Source organism: Cibotium barometz, chromosome 34 (assembly GCF_041138505.1).
Source record: "Cibotium barometz isolate CiBa-2024 chromosome 34, ASM4113850v1, whole genome shotgun sequence".
Lineage (NCBI taxonomy): Eukaryota > Viridiplantae > Streptophyta > Polypodiopsida > Cyatheales > Cibotiaceae > Cibotium > Cibotium barometz.
Genome location: NC_141079.1, coordinates 47,313,707 through 47,333,028, shown reverse-complemented (window position 1 = coordinate 47,333,028; position 19,322 = coordinate 47,313,707).

Here is a 19,322-nt window from a genome sequence, read left to right as displayed (position 1 = left end):
ATAGGTGGATCAAAAAGCAGTGTCATTGACATTCCTTTGTCAAGTGCTAACAAGGAGTGGTTAAAGGCAATAAAAGGAATAGTTATCATGAAAAAAATGTTTTGGTGGTCAAGAGTTATCATGAAAAGTTCACCTAGCGTTATTGAAATTGGCCGAATAGTTATCAATGAAAAAATCATGCAACATTATTGTCATGCCCGATCACCCTCCATGACTACGTGTGCTCTCTCTCTCTCTCTCTCTCTCTACTCATACTGAACATTGTGTTGTAGGAACAGAGCTCTCTCTCTCTCTCTCTCTCTCTCTCTCTCTCTCTCCATTCTTGTGGCTCACAAGAGTTGTGCTACATTCATGAGATCTTTCTATCTCTCTGGCTACACACACAAAGTGTGTCTCCCTCCACTTATCTCCTTGTGCTCTCCTAATGTTTTTAGGTCGATGAAACTTGCAAAGTATGGTTGGTCAGGTCAGAATGGTCCAGTAGTACTTTCACCTCATTTCAGGATGAATATTGATGAGCATGCAATGGGACAAGAGCAATTTTTGCACAATGCAGAAGTGCAAGCAAAGGGAGGTAGGGTTATTCTTGGTCAAGAAGGCACTAAAAAAAATCAGGCAGTATTGCTGCAAAGCAAAGGGAGCATCGATAAAAAGCCAAGGCGAATCAAAGGACTGAAGAGAATAGTCCATTGATGTGAAGGAAAGAAAGAAGATTTGTAGAGTTGTAGCTAACTCCTATACGAGCAAACGAAGGGCCTCAACAAAGCTACTCATACGCAAATATTTGAAGAACTCCTCCTTCATCCCAATTTCAAGGATGTTCAACCTAAAGGAATGGGTTGCAAAGGAGCTCTGATGGCCAACATTCACAACACTTTGACACAAGTCAAAGTTCCCCGATCAAAAGAAGAGCTTTTCTTGAAGAGGTCATCTCTAAATGATGGTACTTAATGGTAATGGTTTCAATGGACATGGTGGCAACAACAAATCTATCAATTTTGCAAAGGTAGCAAAGGTTATAGGCATCCACCACCAAAGAAACCACTGTGTAGACAATGCTCACCTACAATTAGAAGAGGATGGAGTCTTGCCCTTGCAAACATGTCAAAGACAACAACCTCAAAGGAACATCATCACACACGAGGTTAAAGATCTTGTTTTTGAATTTTGGACGTTGGGGACACGAGTCTCCCCCAACAAAAAAGATGTTTGTAGCAAGAGGATGGGGAGACATGTTGTTGTAAAGCATCCCGTACATTTTCTTGATGGGCCTCAGGTTCGTACTCTACTTTTATCAAAGCAAAATTAAAAGCAGTCTTAGAGCACCTTAAGACACTCTCAAACTTATATAAAGTAGACTTAAAGTACTTTACAGTGGCCCTAAAATATATTTAACATATCTGAAGCACTTTTAAGTGCTCCAACAAAACTTTCAATAGTAGAAAAGAACTTGTAAGTATTTTAAAGTGGTGATACTGAAGTACTTCCAGGTTGTCCCAAAAAACTTATACATGGTCCTAAAGTACTTTACACTAGCCCTAAAGTACTTTTAATAGCTCTGAAGAGCTTTTAGGCGGTCCTTTAGAACTTTCAATGGCACAAAAGAACTTGTAAAAAATATAAAGTGATACTGAAGTACTTCCAAGTACTTTAGGACCACTTGGAAAAACATCAATATCACTTGAAAATACTTACAAGTACTTTTGTGCCATTTAAAGTTCTGTAAGACCTTCTAAAGTGGTTTAGAGATTTTAAAAATACTTTAGGGCCACTATAAAGTACTTGAGGAGCATGTATAAGTACTAATACATGATCTTGAAGTAGTTTGCAAAGGCCATGACGTACTTTTAATAGCTCTAAAGATTTTTTAGGTGCTAGGTGGTCCTAAAGTGTTTACAATATTAGAAAGAATTTATAAGTACTTTAAAGTGATCTTGAAGTACTCCCAAGTGGTCCTATAGAACTTATACATGATCCCAGAGTACTTTTCAAAGGTCTTGAAGTCCTTTTAATAGAGTTTTAATAGCTCTAAAGTACTTTTAGGTCATCCGAAAGTACTTTTAATAGCTTTGGAGAACTTATATGATTTTCAAGGTAACCCTCAAGTGGTCCTAAAGTACTTATATCTAATTCTAAATTCTTTTGCAAAGGCCATGAAGTACTTTTAAGGGTTGCTCCTAAAGTACCTTTTCCTAGTCTTGAATAGCTTTAAAGTGGTCCTGAACTTCTACTACGTGGTCCTAAAGTGCTACTTAGTGGTCTAGAAGTACTACTAAGTGGTCCTGAACTTCTACTAAGTGGTCCTAAAGTGCCACTTAGTGGTCTAGAAGTACTACTAAGTGGTCTAGAAGTACTATTAAGTGGTCCAGAAGTACTATTAAGTAGTCTTTAAGTACTACTACATGGTCCAAAAGTACTATTAAGTGGTCCTTAAGTACTACTAAGTGGTCCTTAAGTACTTCTAAGTGGTCCAAAAGTACTATTAAGTGGTTTGAAATTAATATTAAGTGATGCAGAAGGACCATTAAGTGGTAGAAAAGTACTTTAAGACTTGAAAATAATATGTGCATTAACAACAACCTTATTTTGTGGTAGGTGGAGTTCTTTAAAAGATTCAAGGCCCGCTATCCCCAACCACAGCTCAAGATTTCTCAAAGATTCTTTGAGGGATGCATAAGTTGAAGGATCAATACACTTGCTGTTGTATTTCACATGTGTAAATGATGTTTTTGAAGGAATCATTCAATTACATGCGGTAGAAATAGTTCGGGCTTCATGGGACAACATGCACATGTTCTTGCTCTGTTTGTGTTCAGGGCACGAGCAATTTTATGTGTGAAGCTGTGCAATCTGGTTACAACAGTGTCACAACTCTTTGGGAATCCTTGCTATATGCCCAAAGCTAATAGACTCATCGTTCCACACTTATAAATGCATGATGGTAGAAACACATCTGTTTCTTGAATGCAGGACATAATGCAAGTGCTACCAAGAAACATTTCATACATGATTTAGATGAGGATGGCTCAAAATCTGGTGGAGATAAGGCTCCAAGGGAGTTTGGTTTTGATATACGAGAAGAGAGTGCACGGTATGTGCAAGGGGCTACTTTTTGTATTGTTGTGCAGAGGTAGAGAAGGTAACCAAGAGTTCTACCGAGATAGAAGAGAAGACAAAGAAGGCTACTAAGGAGGTGCCTACACATCTGAAGTAGGGTGCACATCTGGACAACGCAGTAGCACAGCAGCCGGTGTGGAGGCTACATTGAAACTACATTCTGATGGCACTGTCACCTTTGAGGATACCCTTTAGAAAATGGCAACCAATTTATCAAATAAGAGAGCAGGCAAAGGAAAGAAAAATGATAGTGAAGCTAGTATGTCATGTTATGTTGTCTAGAAACATTGTAAATATATGTGTAAGATAGAATTTAATGATCTTTTATTTTCATGCAGGTGGGCAACATAAGAAAGAAAAAGTAGCACACATGGATGCAGAAAGCAAGGAGGTGACCCACAAGAAGGAGCAAGGAGTTCTAGTCATGCTGAGAAGGGAGAACATGGCTTGACTGGAAACCCCAAAAGTACTACTTGCACACCACCTATAGCACACCTTCCTAAGGCAAGAGCATGTAAAAAGATGTAGAATTGCACTAGATCCTTCAATGTTGAGAAGGGAGGAGATGTCTTGAGTATTGCACCCACACCACCTATAGCATACCCTCCTAAACCAAGAGCATGCAAAAAGCTATAGAACTGCACTATATCCTCTAATGTAGCCCCAGTTGCTTGTAATCAGGTAATGAACTTTCCACTTTTGTCATCCACACTATTGGAATGAATTTTCTTTGTTTCTTTGTAATAAAAGTATAGTTCTTTTTGTAATAAAGTACATTATTAAGCATGTGTATTTTATAATATGGTACATTTTTATAGGGCTAAGGCGTACAAAAAAAGCACAAGTTTAAGCCTTAGAAATTGAAGAGATAGAGATTGATAGGGTGCTCCCACAGTATGTGATGCCTTTGAAGTTTAGAGAGGATGATTAGAAGGGAAAGCCAGCCCTTATCATTGACATGAGCAATGTGTTGATGATGATGACTTTTGACCCTAGGAGGGGTGATCCTCCAAATTTGATGTAAGGTTCCCCCCTTCCAAAATAGGAGAAACACTTAAGATAGTCCACTAAGTCTTATCTTGGAGAAAATTTCCTACTCATCGACACCTTGACCATGCAGAGATTCAAGGATATGATTCATATAGGTAAGACCTAGTTATATCCCACAGGGGGAGCGTGGTCTTCTAGAAATCAAATCACCCATAGGGTAATTGATTACTAGTCTTGATTCCTAGAGACAACGCTTTTTTCCTCATCCATACAAGGCACAGCCACTAGCCTAGTCCTCTAGAATAGAATTGCCCAAGAACCTATTTATCTAGCGTATGGCTTTCACTTAATATGTTGGAAAGATACCCGACTAATTGGGTCCACCCGTCCGTAGGATGGTGCTGTCAGGGGCATTCCATTCTCCCACTTTCCACCCTACTCACGCGTCAATTTATTTTCTAATCAATCCTACCACACTGTGACATAATAAACATGTTCTTTAATTAAGGCCCTTTCACAAGGCTCGTTAAACAGCCTCTTTCCACAATACAATAATGCCAAAGACAAGATTTATTTAAAAAAAGTTTATACAAGAATCAATTCCATACAAGCCAAACCGGCTCTCTTATTCTTTTCCTTTATACTGCCGATGATATAGAATTCCGCCTTCCAACCTCTACATGCTGGGCAAAACCCTATGGGACCATACACCTCATCGTCGGCGGTTGCTGGCGAGGACTGAAGCTAGCTTATCGCCCTCTCAAGCTCCGTTGCTCGATCCTCCCGCCCCTCAAAGGGATGTCTATGCACTAGGGTGGGCTAATTCACTGCACTAGCCTGGGCCCTTAGAACTAGGCAGCATCACAATCACTCACCTCAATCGTCAATTCTCATTCTCCCAATGGTATGAGGGATACCATGGGCCAACTCTGGGCCTTACTAATGTCTCTGCCGTTTGGCTGCACAAGCACAAGAAGAACGGGGCAGCGTCAAGGCAGGGAGAGTTGTACCTATACCTTAATTTAACCAAGATAACAATCCATTTACTCAATTAAACCATAGTACAAGAAGAACGGGGTAGCGTCAAGGCAAGGAGAGTTGTACCTGTACCTTAATTTAACCAAGATAACAATCCATTTACTCAATTAAACCATAGGACTAGAATCCATGTTACCTTCTTAAGAAAACAATCCTTTTCACAAAAATTTTAGCATTTCAACTTGAGATTGTGATAAGACATTCTTTATTAAGGCATATGCTGTTGTTTAAAAGAATACAAACTTTAACTAGTAAATCAATCAAATAGATCACTATATTAACAATTAATAGAGAAGCCGGGGCCATACCTCAACCCCTAAGAATGATATATAATTGAAAAACAAAATATGTATATACCTTATAGAAATTTGTCGTTTATCATTACCTTTGATCGATAACAAGAGCTTTAGAACTTGACATATGAGAATAGAGTCTTCTAATACCTTCTCTTACGATTGAAATCATCCTATCATCCCCAAGCTTTATCTTCTCTTACTCGTACTGTGACTTTTCTCTCTTTTGAAGGTCTATGGCAAAATAGCCTTCTCTTGCAGGGCTACGGCATACTATTATTTCTTTAAAAGAAAAGCTATGGAGTTTTGGTCTCTTCCTTCGAAAGACCATAGCAATCTAACCTTCTCTTCTAAGATATTAGATAAGAATGAAGGGATATATACATCTCAAGCTCTAGGATTACCTTGAGGCTACTTGCTGCCTTCTTACAGTTTTCCTTGTGTAGAGACCCTGACAGACAGAATCAGCAAATTATTTCAACCATAACTCTCTGATAAAAACTCAAAATATAGTCATATAACTAGTCAAAAGAAGTGGAAGGCATTCAGTCTACAAGCCCTCGCGGCGGCAGGTAGAATAGGCAAAAATGTGTATATAGCCAAAAGCGTCTGTATATAGCCACAAACGTGCCATCTTTAGAAACGCGTTGCTTTTCCACATTTTTAGTATGCATGGACTCTAAATATGTAAAAGTACTCTAAATATGACCTCCTATCACCTAAATTCAAATTTCTATTTTTGGACATTTTTTCCACCATCTTCATTAATTTTTCTTATATCTATATATTGAAATAACTTCACAAGGAGGAGAAAGTTATTATCTATTATCTCATAAGGACACATCACCATTCTTCTTCCTAGTGTGAAGAAGGATATGGAAGCCATGAATCCAAAGTCATGAAGATCTGAAAGATTCAAAAACCCTATGCAACATGCTTTTCTAGCACATTGGAGTGCTTTCAAGTTCTATTAAGTACCTTAAAGAAAAAGAACTTTCAGGTGCTTCAAAAGCACTTTCAGCTGATTGGAAGCACTTTACGTGCCTAGAAGAACTTTCAAGTTCTTTTAAGCACTTAAAATTCTTTTCCAACACATTGGAATGCTTTCAAGTGTGATAAAGTACATTAAAGAAAAGCACTTTCAGGTGCTCGAAAAGCACTTTCAGGTGACTCAAAGCATTTTCAGGTGCCTCAAAGCACTTTCAGGTGCCTCAAAGCACTTTCAAGTTCTTTTAGCACTTAAAAGTGCTTTTCCAGCACATTGGAGTGATTTCAAGTGCAATAAATTTCATTGGAGAAAAAACACTTTTAGGTGCTTGAAAACACTTTCAAGTGTATGAAATCACATAAATTTTCTTGATAGAACTTTCAAGTGCTATAAAGTGCTAGAAAGCACTTTCAGGTGTGCTTCAAAGCACTTTGAAGTGCTGAAATCCCATACATTTTAGGGGAAGCACTTTCTAGTGCTATAAAGTGCTAGAAAGGACTTTCAAGTGTGCTTCAAAGCACTTTGAAGTGCTTGAAATCCTATACATTTTCTTGGAGGCACTTTCAAGTGGCTGGAAGGACTTTTAAATGCATGTAAGCTCTTTTAATTTCTTTTTGGCACCACTTAGTGTACTTTCCAACACTTTGGAGCGATTTCCAGTGCTTAAAAGCATATTTTAAAGTAGTCAAAAATACTTTTAATAATAAGATTTATTGAAATCCTAGTGTTGTTACCTCTAATGACTTTAGATTTTCTTACACTGGCAAGAGGCTCTGTAGGTCAGCCTTGCAAAATCTAAGACCCTTGTCACACAGTTGGATTTGCACTTCTAGCTTTCCCAGGTTAGTCACAAATACTTTTAATAATAAGATTTATTGAAATCCTAGTGTTGTTACCTCTAATGACTCTAGATTTTCTTACACTGGCAAGAGGCTCTGTAGGTCAGCCTTGCAAAATCTAAGACCCTTGTCACACAGTTGGATTTGCACTTCTAGCTTTCCCAGGTTAGGCCGCAGGGCTGCTTATATTACAACCATCTATTTTTTTAAACTTTCCAACTCTAACATGAACATTGTAGCTGTATTGGAAGCACCTTCCAACCAAATCAGAGCATCTCTCTAACTTTCATACCCTAATTTTTCTGTCCTCGATGCTTCTTCCTTTTTAGCCAACCTGAATTTCACCTTGGCAAGCATTGCCTCTGCCAGCCCTATATGTATCACAGAAGTTGCTTTGAGCTTCTTCTCTTTCACTTCCTCCACGAATGGAGGAGGCTTACCTTCCGACTGCTCTGACATTGAGCTCCTAGAAGTGGAATAAGCTCTCAATGGCCCATTGGCTTTCCTCCAATTGTCCAACTTCCTATTTAGGCCACCCATTGGGCCGTGCACAGTCTTCAACACATTCTCGCCACCAAAAAGGACCAATGCAATTTTGTGGCCCCTATATCATTTTTGGCTACTTCACATTTTCAAATGTGAAGCACTTTGTAAACTTTGTTATGATTTCATTGTTTGGAGGAATCCCCCAGTATACCTTCTAGTAAAGCAACTGGCACTCATGCAAAAACTCTAGGTGAACCATGCCCAAGAAAATCTTGTTGCCCTTTTGGTGGCTACTGGCACTAAAGACCGTCAACCACTAACTCTCTGGAATATCCTTGTTGTTGTCAATGAGATGTATTGGCAGCTTTCCTGTCAAGCTGAGTCCATAGTCAGTGTTCAACTCCTCGGCCATATAGAAAAATCGTGTGAGGCGAGGATAGTCAAAGTTAGAGGACCGCTTACTACTCCCGGCATAGAAAACCATAGAACATGCAGACAAAGAACAAGTACTGATTGCCTCAATTAGAATCATGCAAAAGCCATGAAAGAATAAGCCATTTAAAATTATATTAATAGAGACACCTTACCTTAGGAAGGGTCTTTGCATGATGACTTTCTTGTTCCAGCCAACTTTCCTGTTCCAATGTCATCAACAAGGGGCTGTGGAAGGTATTTGTTGGCACACTTTCTTGGAGGAGTTTTCATTCTGCACAAATAATTAAGGGAAAAGAGGCATGTTACATGGTTAGACCTAGCAGCCTACTAGTTCTCTGATGACTTTGCATGAGATAGATAGATAGAGAGAGAGAGAGAGAGAGAGAGCTACCTATTGAGGATGTCACCCATGCTCTTCTGGTCGGGTCGATACTGCAGAGTTTTACTGAGGCTATTCCAATGAGGACCTTTTATATGTCAACAATGGGTAAAGAAGGGTGCAAGGGGCCAGGAGGAGCTCAAGGTATAGGGATGGGAATGGTGGTAGGCCTTTACACATCAGCACAGTTGCAACTGCCATCACTGTCGGGAAGGATATCTCTCTTCTTCAAGCTTCCTGAGAGCAGGCGGCGCAAAGAGAGAGAGAGAGATAGAGAGATAGAGAGAGAGAGAGAGAGAGAGAGAGAGAGAGCGAGAGAGAGAGAGAGAGAAGAAGAAGAAGAAGAAGAAGAAGAAGAAGAAGAAGAAGAGTTCAACTACAGTAAAGCACGAGATAGAGTGAGAGAGTGGAGTGGCATGAGACAGCGTGAGAGAGTGGAGTGGCATGTGTCCCACCACCACCACAACGTTTAATCATGAAGTTTTTTGAACTAAACATTCTCTCTCCTTTCAAAATGCCTCTTTTACACCCTAAAGAAGTACTTGTGAAAGCCTTCCAAAAAGCATAAAAGTGGTACCACCTATGCATGCTTTGACCCATTTCTTACCTTCTTAGAAAACATTAACTTCTTAATAAGCTTGCCGTGATTATGTTTATCAAGCAGATCTTTGTGCATCATGGGTTGCCAAAAGTCATTATTTCTATAACAAAGACTCTAGATTCTATAGTAAATTTTTGGATCACTCTTTTCTCCAACTTAGGTACTAAGATAGACTTCACCACTTTCCATCTCAAAACAAATGGACATAAGCTGAGTATTTTTGCAAGTTATTTTATTTAATTCTTGAATATTTTAAACTTGTTTTGATACATTAATTTGGTTGAATAATATATTTCTTGCAAGTATCTACTTACTCTATTTTCCTATAAGTGGATCTATGTAGAGATATTACATATCTACTTACTCTATTTTCCTATAAGTGGATCTATGTCAGAGATATTACATATCTTCAGCAAATGTTTCTTCCTCACCTCTCGAGTTCAAGAGAGGAGGCCATGTGTTTTCCTCTATAAAGGAGTCTTTCGAGAGTATATCTTAGGTTTATGTTTGTAATTAGGATTCGTGCTTATGTAATGAAAATAATAAAGTACAAATACATGTGAAAATGTATTGTGGAATGATATAATTGTGTATTTGTTATATGTGAAAGTCTATTATTATTATAGTTATGCATTCCACAATGATGTTTAATTTGAAGTATCTTGAAGTGGAGGTCGCTTCTTTTAAAATATCTTAGATATGATGTTTATGTTTGGAGCTAATTTATTACATAGAGGCTTCCATTTCCAAGCTTAGGAAAAGAGGAGCAGGATGGTAATGCTCCTATTTCATAAGCTGATTTAAGAGAATATGAGGAAGATACACTATTGCATGCCTACACCCTTCAAGGGTTTTCACTTCCATATAATGGTTTATTGGTGGATCGAGAGGTCCGGTATGCCTTCGTTACGTGAAATATGGACTACAAAAAGGGCCCTTTAGGATGAATTTTAATGACATTTTTATCAAGTTTGGACCAATGGGAGGGGGGAGTGCACATTCTATCCACTAGCTTTAGGACCTAAAGTAGGGGTATTTATTGATATACTTTAGGCTTGTCCCCCTAATAACTCCAATCAAATCACCTTTTTTATCTAGTAGCCCCACTAGTGTCACTTCACACCTTCCATGGGCCCCACCAGATCTGCACGACCAAAAAGTAACCCTTAATTTTAAATTTTTCCCTCCCAAAATATGATTTTATCCCCAAAAAAGTGCTTCCATATTATTCTATAGTGAAAAAAGGATTATCCAAGCTTCCTAGTCCCTTTCTATGCTCTTAAACTAATTACACATGTAAACCATTAGTCTTAGATCTCTCTAATCCCTCTCTAATCTTTCGTGCAACCTTCTAATCTTTGCTATAAGCTTATAATCTCTCTTTAATCCTCTTGTGTGTCTTTAATCTCTCCTTAATCTTGTAGCAAGTTTCAAACCCTCTTGCAAGCTTCCATATCTCTACTAATATTACTATAACCTCTCTAATCTCTCTCTAATCTTCCCTATAGCCTTCTAATCTCTTTCTAATCTTTGCTGTGAGCTGTAATCTCTCTCTAATCCTCTTGTGTGTCTTTAATCTCTCCTTAATCTTGCTATAAACACTAAGCAAGTTTCTAACCCTCTTGCAAGCTTCCATATCTATACTAATCTTGCTATAACCTCTTTAATCCCTCTCTAACCACTTGGAAATCTTGTTGCAAGGTCTAATGGCTGTCTAAGATCTTGTCTTATCCTCTAGAAGCCTTCTAACCTCCCTATTCCTCCTCTAATACCACTTAAGTTACTATATCCTCTTGTAAGCAAGTTCTCAGCCATGGAAACATCGAATAGGAGACCTAAGAATTCCATCTCTGAGTATAAGAGGGCCACACAGAGTCAAAGCTTGTGATTTTTTGGAACATCATTGGAAGGAAAGATTACTAGCTTTCAAGAAAACTCAAAATGAAGGCATGGTGGAAGTGGTTCAACATGTCTACATGGCTCCAAACATTCATCTTCCTCCTCAAATGGCAAAATCCATGTTTCCTTGTAATTGTAAGTATTCGGTTACTAATGTGGTTCTATTCAAAGTATTTTGTTATACCCTTGCTGTATAGTTCTTTTTTTTGTGGTTTTGTGTATGCAGACATATTTCCATCAAGTTACATAGAGAAACAACCATTGAAGAGCATAATAGGGAACTTCAATGCTTTCCATTCCACCATAGGTGAGGTTTTATTTCCCAACAAGAACCCTACGACACTTCTCGGTAGTAGAGAATCCTTTTTACACACTCTTACATAGTTTCCTCTAGGCCTAAATACTATGGAAGACTTGAAAAGCTTCCATTTCCCTCATTAGGCAGTATTGCATGGCCAATCCTAGACAAATGAAGTGTAGATGCCTTCAAACAAAAGATGATTAGTGATATCACATCCTCTTTAAAATTTACAAATCCCTCTCGTAGGTTTTAGTTGGTATGCTCCCATTCATCGTTTTGTGCACGTGTTTTGTAAGCTCTTACCACAAGCCACTCCAGCAATGTTCATTTGCAAGAAATTGTAATTTGAGCAGATGAATGGTTTATTTGGAAATGCATGGGATATAGTGGAAGGGGTGCATAAGGGAGATGTATATTCTTGCAGAGTTGTGATTTCAAGTATCACACTTTGATACCTGAAAGCATGCTAAAATGTATACATCTAATTCCACCACGAATGATGGATGAAGAAAAAGGGGGAGTGGATACCATTACAATCTTGTGAGGGTGTTGATTCACCCATAGAACTACCGGTCAAACTACCCAATGTCACCATTGACCTTGTCAATGCTAGCAAACAATGGAGCTTAGCAGATGTTCGAGAACACCTACTAATCATAGGATTTGAGGAAGTACAAGATGCAAGCTTCAAGATAGAGCATCAAAAGGTATTAGATTTTTGCTCAGTGATTTTTGAGTTGATTTTTCTTAACCATCCATGCTCTGGTGATATTTGTTCATATGTGTTTATGTAGATTGGGAGACGTATGGAGAAGTCTTTCATGGTTTGTGATTCTTGGAGGGACGGGGGTTTTGAATTGTAATTAGGAAATGTCATTGTATTTTTTTTTGTTTGTAATCCAACTTTTTCCTTTTTGGTTGATAATGTGATGAATGTCACAAACTATTTGGATCAAGCTTGAATGATCGCAATAAGTTCAATTTGAATAAGTTTGTACAACATTATGATTTGGATACTTTTGATTAAATATATAAGTATTTTCATTAAAATGATTACGTTTAATAAAGTATTTTGGGAAGTCGATTTCAAACCCTAATTTTTTATATAAATAGGGAACCTCCCTCATTTTTGTCATTTGTATCACTAGCACTCGTGTGCACTTTGCTAGCATACATTCCCTATAGCTTGTCTTGCACTCTCATCCACGATCTTAATGGATCATTCCATGGCATATAAGAACTTTCTTGCATTCCTAGAGAGGACTGAGGGGGTTGGCCACTAGAGTAAGAGCTATTTCACATTTTCTCTTGCACCATTGACTTTGAGGCAACTATCCTCCTCGCCGAATAGGACTACAAGGAGACCTTGGAGTACATGGAAACATACATAAAGCCCTTTGTTGTGATCATCCTTGATAGTAACACTCCCTGGGTCCCTTGCGAGCTTCTATGCTACATCAACAAAACCGATGCAAACTATCCTAAGAGATTGCGTAGGTACCAACAAGTCATACAAGAAGATGGGAACTTCAAGGTGCTCGGGCCACTCAAGAAATGGCTTCCTTTGGTAAGGGGAACATTAGCACCAGCCTTCTGTCATGGATATCAACATTCATTCTCATGTTAAATGAACAAGAGTCTGATGAGATGAGGTTAATTTTGGTGATGTAGCCCTGGCCAATTTAGTTAAGGGCAAGGAGGTAGCTCCAAAGTGCTATGGCAAAATTTCTAAAAAATTAACACATAAATCATTTTCATGCATAATATGAAAAGAGAAATTCCTACCATATTCTAGGATTGTTCATCCTAGGTTAAATGAATAATTCTCATCATATTCATGGAAAATTAATTTTTAATGTTTATGCATAAATAGTTAATTAGAGAAAAAGAGACATTTCTAGTAATTTTATTTTTATGATTAAAGAGAAATTCCCATGATAATGGAAATCCATGTATTCCAATGGAGAAAGAGAAATTTTTGGAATACTAAAATAATGGATATTTTATTTAAAATTAAAGAAGAATTCTAGTTAAATTTATTTTTATGCATAAATAAATTTAAATGATAAAAGAGGAATTCCCACCATATTTGGAATTCAATCATTTAAATGAGAAAAGTGGAATTTCTAGTATAATGGAATTAATGGATATTTTTATTTAATTTTTAAGAGAAAATTTAGTTATATTTATTTTTTTGCATGAAAAATTTTAATGATAATCTAAGAGGAATTTCCATCATAATTGGAATTAGATAATTTAAATGGAGAAAGTGGAATTTTTGTCATATTTGGATTAATGGACATTTTTATTCAATTTTAAGAGAAATTTTAGTTAAATTTATTTTTATGCATAGGAAAAATTTAAATGATAAAGGAGGAATTCCCAACATATTTGGAATTCAATCATTTAAATGGGAAAAGAGAATTCTTGGTATAATTGGAATATTGAATATTTTTATTTAATTTAAAGAGGAATTTTGGATAGATTTAATTTATGGTAAAAGAGGAATTCCCATGATATTTGGAAAAAATAGATATTGGTATTTAGTTAAAAGAAGAATTTTTATGATATTTAAGAAAAGAAAGATTCAAATTAATCTTTAGTGTCAAAAGATATTTAAGAAAAGAAGGATTCAAATTAATCTTTAGTGTCAAAAGATGAATTTCCACCATAATTCTACCTAGAGAATTAAGGTCGTGAAATAAAGTGGCAGAAAGAATATATTTAGATATTTTAATTGGTTAAATCACTAAATTTGTATTTACCCAAAACTAGATGTTTATCTAAAGGGAATCCTTGTTAGAACTAAACCGAACGAATTTGGTTAGACTACAAGAGGGACGGACAGTAAACCTACTTGTCCATCTCTCAATCTGAATCAAGCAAAAACTTCGTGAGACCAATTCCAGTTCCTAAATAAAAAGAATAGACTACCGTTAAACTAAACTAGATTTCCTTTGACCGAACTCACCACCAAGAATCTAGTTGGACAATCAGTCAAGTGATGGGTAGATTACCCTGATGAGAGATCGAGGATTCTCATTATAAAACTGGGAATTATGGAAAAAGGGGTTTTGTGGAACCAATCTCAAACTAGGAATTTTACTTGCATTGGAACCTCTGTTTTTTATTTAAATGACTATTTTACGCGAGAATGCTGGAGGAAGCATTTGGCATGTGTTTTACTAAGAGGAGGTTTGTTGCAACAATAGCTGGCAGGGAGTCGTTGAGGGACGTCACTCGTGGCAAAGCCAACTGAGGTCTTGACCAGCCTCGGTAGTACAGTTAAAATGGTGCGCTTCCGCTACGATGGGCGGGGACCGACGAAGCGGTCCCTGAGTGAGGTGCTAGGACACCTAAGGAGGATCCTAGAGGGTTTTGACCAAGTGATGCACGGGATTGTGGTTGCTAGGACACCCATGCGTGCATCGAGGAAGATTCGGATGGACTAAAAGAAAAGATTTTTGTGAATCAAATTTTGATACTGGATCTCGTTGGTTGGCCAGCTGGTCTTCAATGGAGAGTCCAGAGGACACATTTTGTAATGCAATGGACTCAAAATTTTGGAGGATGATGATCATTAATTTTATGATTTCTATTGAAGGATTGTTTTAAAGCCAACCGAATTGGCAATTTCATATTGGGTGTGTACGTCGTATGCCTATCTTAATTTTTGCATGAATCATCGGTGGCTAGGGGGTCTGGCAACTCTTTTCCTCGGTACCCGAGCAAAACACAACCAAATCTTTATAAAGGAATCCCACCAATACAGTGGTCAGCGGGGCGGGTGGTTGGCTAACCCATGGTCCGGGGTTAGGCTAGATCGAAGGATTCCTACGAAATAATTAAGATGTGATTACTTACGTTAGTTAGATTAAGTCTTGAGAAGACCTTGTTCTGTGGGAGGGGATCCATGGCTCTGCCTCATTTAAAGGAGGATAAAAGAAGTGATTCCATGGACCAAGTGCAAGTCTCTTCTTGATCTGACCATGTGACTTCAGGTTCGGTCAGATCAGTTTAACTAGTTAAGACTTTGACTCGTTAGAGTAGTTCCCCCATTAGAAGATTTTCCCACGGCGGAATCGCCTGTGCCTTCCAGGCGAGGGAAGTTTTTCCGGGCTTGGTTTTGGAGGAACCGCCTGGGCTAGTCTCTCGTCTGGACATCTACGGGCGAGGCCCCGAGTGTGGATCCCTGCCCCGCGCGGGAGGCCGACGCTGCTTCTGCCTCCTTCAGAGGGGGGTCTCACAACTGGTATCAGAGCTTTGTTGAAAGCTAATAAGGACAAATGAATTCTTATCAAAAATTTGTAATAAAAACTCAGAAAAAAGCATTTACATATTGGATTTTCATTCCGTAAGCTTCATTAATGAATTTTTTTAATCAAAGAATTTGATTTTATAGATCCACAGACTCCTTAGTCACTTTATTCCTAAAGGAGAAGATAGTAGCTCCCTTGGCAATAAGGGAACAATTGTATCCAGGCATGTCTATAGTCTAGTACCATCGTCTTATGCGTCTCATGAGAAGATTTTGATTTCTGGAGTCGAGCTGCTCTTCTATGTACATATTGCAACCTTTCTATAAATAAAGAAATGTTTTGTGGAAAAACTCCCTGTTGTATAAGTGATTGTTTATGGACGAACTGATAAAGCAAAATCTGTTACCGGACACATGTCATATATCTCCAATAAGATCATTTATCTCGTTTAAGAAATTATTTTTTGAACCTCTTAAGTCTTAGGATCTCGTGGACGATATCAAAATAAAAGTTTAATAATATATCATTTTTGGCAGAATCATGACGCGAGAAAACCGTGGCCGTCACACCCAGACCCTCTCTCCCTGAAGAAGAAGAGCTTGACCCCGACGTTTGTAAGGCTCTTCACGAAACTCAGCCAGGACCCTTCAAATGAGAAGGGGAGAACCTGGGTGAGGCTGTGGAAAAATGGGCAGAAGCTATGGAAGAGTATTTGATGTCACAGGCTACAATGAGCGAGGCAAAATGGCTCTTGCCAGGCTGAAAATTGTGGAAACAGCCACGGTGGCATGGAGGAACCATTGTGACACCAACCATCTGGACAGGAATACCCAGTTCTGGAATGACCTTAAAACCTATTTGAGGAAGAGATTTTGTCTCCCTGGGTTTTTAGAAACCAAAATGAATGAAGTCTTAGAGTTAAATTAGGGGAGCAAAACCATTGAAGAATATCACCAAGCATTTTCTCTTCTACTCAAGTATTCACCACCTCTAGACGAAGAGCAACTCATGGCCAGGTTCATTCGGTGAATGAACGAACCCTTAGACACACTGGTCAAGAATGCCAAGCCAGTATCCATGGTAGAAGCTATCAGAATGGCAAAGGACTTCACCAAAGCCTTCATCGTGAAAGTCCCACCAAAGCCAGCTCCCTCAATATCCTTCAAAAGATTTCAGACACCGGGAAGTTCCTCCAACCTTCCGCCTCCAAAGAGACACCAAGGTCCCAACTAGAATTTGAAGATGGGAAGCTTCAAGAATGAAGGAAGATCTTTCCCTCTCGGAGTACTTTCTTAGGAACTCCGGCTCTCTCAGGAATGCAAAGGGAGGAAGAGCTTCAAAGCGAGAAGAGGTGCTTCGGGATGTCACAGATTTGGGCACCAACTCAAGGATTGCCCATCTCCTTCTGTGGGCCAAGGAAGCAGAGTCCTAGAATTTAGAGATAGACTCCTTCATATCAGTCCAATCAGGGTCCCCCGGGCCAAAATCAGGGTAACCCCAGAAGAGTGCCAACTCAGCCTACAGCCTCCATGCAAAGCAGTCTCTCTGAACTCCCTCCCAGAATTGGAATAACCAAACAGAGAGAGTTCCACCTCAGAATGCAGTAGCTAGAGCATGCACTATAGCTGATGAAGTGGAGGAAGAAAAAGGACAAATCTATGCAACAATAGAGCATCAGGGGAATAACCATCAATTCTTAGTCCTCTAGACTCCAGCAGAGTACCAGGGTAAGCAATTCAAGCTTTTGATTGATTCAGACAGTACTCATTCTTTTATTTCCCCAGGATGTCTGCGTAAATAAGTCCTAAATAAAAATCAGGGAAACCTATGCAAGTGGAATCGGCCAGTGGAAAGATTCTTCACACACCTTGAGATAGACCTTATTCAGTTTAGCCTATCCGGTATCTCTGGTGCCTCTTCATGCTCACCTTCTATAAAGTCCCAATAGCCCTTTTCCATCAGGAAATTCGTCAACCTGAACCTCCAAGCATGGAAGTTATTCTTATCAAGCTTCTCAACCACAATCTGGGTTATCCCATCATTTGACATCTTGCCAAACACACAATTTTATCAGAAACAACACTCTGGTTTGTCCTGCACAAACTGCTGGTTTCTTTCTGTAGCGGTACTGCAGTACACTCAAATGTCACAACCAGTGACCTCAATGTGCATACATACACCCAATGGCGACTGTTGACCTCTTTGGAGCACCCACACAATGTCTGCATAGACAATCTGTCTTCCTGTAGTTCTTAAAACAGAGTTCTGCAGAGAATCAAAGACTTATCCGTAGTGCTCGAAATCGTCTGCTTTCTGAAAAACGGAGGTCCAGACGTGCCTGAAACACATTTTCGGCCCAGAAAATGAAGTCGAATAGGACAGTATAGTTGCCCTATAGCTTTACTCCCGCGAAGAAAGCTCCTCAATCAGAGATCGTTTGCCGGTGCCTCCCGTAGAGCTCCCGACAAGGGTGTAGTCACCAACACAAATAGGGAAGATTAGTTGAAGCTCGTACCCTCGTACCGCTTCCTGTGGTTCTCTTGCTTGCAACTCAGCCCTTAGCATGAACCAGGCTCTGATACCATGTAAAGATGCAGGGGGGAAGAGAGCTTGAGCTCTTGCAAGCACACACACACACACTCACAAAACCCTAATAGAGAACACACAAGGTGAGAGGCTGAAAATCTTCTTCTTCTTCACTCAACACTCAACACACCATATACAAGATAAGAGTACACTTAATATGAAAGGTACTCAACCAATACATACAAGGGTTCTCTATAGTGTGAACCCAACTAAATGAGCTGTCGCTATAACTATGCCAGTCTAGAATGGCTGTCACACAGCCTGTCATCCCACTGGCCGCATATCACCCAAGATTTCACCAACCATGCTAGTGGTGTAAGTGCGGGGCCTATCCCCCAGGCGGGTCATCAGTGTCCACCCCCTCATTAGATGAGCTCGATATCTCAACAATGACTGGATGTGGAATAAGCAATGTGAAATGATGTAGAAGAATGTGGAATAATGAGAAATGATGTGGAACAATGTGGAGAGATGAGAGTTCGTTAGAAACTGTATTTATGGCCTTTTTTTAAATGATTGTTTTATGTCAAGAATGCTGGGGAAGCATTTTGACCATCTTGTGAATGAGATCGTGGAGACCTAAGTGATAAAGTTACAACAGCTAACGGAGAGTCAATGGAGGACGTCTCGCGTAGCAAGGTCGGTTGAGGTCTTGACCAGCCTCGGTTTGATTTAAATGGTGAGCTTCCAGTATGGTGGATGAGGGACCAAGGAAGCGGCCTATGAGTGAAGCGCTAGGTGACTTGCGAGAAGGAGCCTAGAGGGTGCTGACCATACGGTGCTTGAGCTCTGGGTCGCCGAAGATACCCACGCGCGCATTGAGGAAGAAAATTGAACAAGGTGTTAGAGTTGTTTTCTAAACTCGGGCATGGATCTGGTTGATTGGCCAATGATGCCATAGGTACACCAATGAAGGAATGATTGGAAATTAGAATTCAAGCTGGATATTTTGGAGGATTATGATTAGTGATATTATAGTTTCATTAAAAGATTGTTTAAAAGATAGCTGAATCTGTGAAACGGGCAATTTCATATTGGGTGTGTAAGTGGTATGACTATCTTGAAGTTTGCTTGAAGCGCCGGCTAGGGGACCGGTGAACTCTTTTCCCTG